Source organism: Schistocerca americana, chromosome 5, assembly GCF_021461395.2.
Source record: "Schistocerca americana isolate TAMUIC-IGC-003095 chromosome 5, iqSchAmer2.1, whole genome shotgun sequence".
Taxonomy (NCBI): Eukaryota; Metazoa; Arthropoda; class Insecta; order Orthoptera; family Acrididae; genus Schistocerca; species Schistocerca americana.
Genome location: NC_060123.1, coordinates 440732407 through 440734708, shown reverse-complemented (window position 1 = coordinate 440734708; position 2302 = coordinate 440732407). Strand labels below are relative to the sequence as shown.

General features: G+C 35.7%; 1 pseudogene; it reads right to left on the bottom strand.

The window, feature by feature from the left end:
• Positions 1–1970: 1970 nt before the first annotated feature.
• Positions 1971–2088, bottom strand: LOC124617123 (annotated as a pseudogene).
• Positions 2089–2302: the final 214 nt, after the last annotated feature.

The following is a 2302-nucleotide window of genomic DNA, read 5'->3' as shown; positions in this document are numbered from 1 at the left end:
TTATCTGACAGTATGGAGAGACATACACACATATTTATTTATGAATAGAATTTTACAGGTACCACAAGGTAAATACAGAATGGATATACAGCATGGAACGCAGCAGCAATTATCTAAGAAGATTGATTTATTTATTAAGTAAAACATTTATTTATATTGCTTGATACTCATAAAAGGAAGGAGATGAACTACACAAACTTTATAGGAACATGATTGACTTGAACTATATATATATATATATATATATATATATATATATATATATATATATATATATATATACTTACCACACTGATGTACATACTTGTAGGATCCTAAGATATCTAGAGGGGCACCACTCTTAGAAACGGTAATAGAGGGGTACCACTCTTAGAAACAGCAATAGTGGGGACACCACACTTAGAAACGGTATTAGGTATAGGAACTTTTACGTTATATTAAGTTAACATGTATTTTATTTATCATATTTTATTTTGTGTAGTCCACTGTAGGGGATGACTTTACTAGTATTTATGAAGTAGTTAGCAACCATCCGATGAACCTATCCTCTTACAGAGGGCTGTCTTGAAGCTTGAAATATGTGTAAATTTTATTCCAGGGTGCAAGATGAATTTTAAGTTGAATATTCTAGCGAGCTGCCACAATTATCTTCAAATGTTGCAAGTGTAACCAAAAAAAAAAAAAAAGAAAGAAGAATGAGCTAACAAATAAAATGTATATTTCAATCTGAATGTAATGTAATTCACATGTCAGCACAATGATATTGAATGTAACGTACAAAAATTGACTATATTTTTCATTTAATTCTGTATATGTACTATATGACAACAATGTATCTCATGTAATGATGGATTGTAAATATTTGTATATTTATGTACTTACTATATCAAGAAATGTATTTTAAGGAGATGTTAATGAGCTGCAAAGGACTTGTGCATGTAGCACATGATTCATATAAATGGAACTGAAAATGCAAAGAAGAAACCAACGTGATGGAACACTGGTCAAGCAATATTTACGTAGTGTCAATATGCTTTGAAGTGTATGGTGCTGTGGAAGCCGGCAGGTCTTCAGGTTGGTGTAAAAGACAAGCTCATCACCTGTCGTAGGCAGTGAGGTGTTTCCTGTGCCCTCATTGACCATTTATACCCCGGTAGACGCCACCAAAATTCGACTGCTGGAGATCACAATTTCGTGTTGACACATTGAACAAACTTTGGATTTTCTTCAAGTCGCACGCAAGAGATCCAGGCAGTTCACACACACTCAGAATCCGATACTATGTTTAAAGACATTGGAGCAATATAATAGAAACATTTATTGTTCGAATTAATTCCATTGTAAACACGAATCATGTGAACTGAATTCAAACGCTGTGCTAAGCAACGATAATACGCTGCAATTCAAAGACATTAATGTTATGACTCCTAAAGAAGATACACACCAAAAAGACTGTATACAAAGACTGATATGCAAAGAACATTGTGCACAGAAATATTTTTTGTAATATGTAAATTTCTTATTTTCTCATATATATATATATATGTATCTATGTAAATTTTCTATACTGCCACGCTCGCTTGCGGAGCGTGTCAGTAGAGGAGGCATTGTAATGGTACTTTGACTTCCGCAAAGTTATAATTTACGATCGCGCACGCAGAAGAGCGCTGCGCCAGCGACCGATTTTATAAATAATTTTGTTCTTTTTTTTTTTTTTTTTTTTTTTTTTTTTTTTTTTTTTTTTTTTACTTTTGCGTAGTTTTTGTTTTGAAGAACTAATGGGATGTCTCTCTCTCTTGTCTTGATACGAAAGACGTGTATTTTTCCGCGATGTGTTGAATGTGCTTTTCGGTGGAAATTAAAATTACATTACAAAGCGAGGTTGTTTCAATAGCTAATGAGGAGAAGATAATAAAAGGTAACACTACACTCCTCAATTGGCATCACGAGGCTGAGTGCACCCCGAAAAATGGCAACAGCGCATGGCGGCCCGGATGGTCACCCATCCAAGTGCTGGCCACGCCCGACAGCACTTAACTTCGGTGATCTTACGGGAACCGGTATATCCACTGCGGCAAGGTCGTTGCCAAAGATTTTGATAGAGAACAAACAATGTATTTACCTTAATAGTGTTCAAAAGTCATAATATATATATATATCAGTTCATGACTCCAGTCTTACAAATTTACTCTTTCTGGCGGACACTCGTCCAGATCGTCCGCTCTTAAAATTCTGCCATCTCTCTCCCCACATCCACCACTGCTGGCGGCTCACCTCCAACTGCGCAACGCTGCGCGCTGTT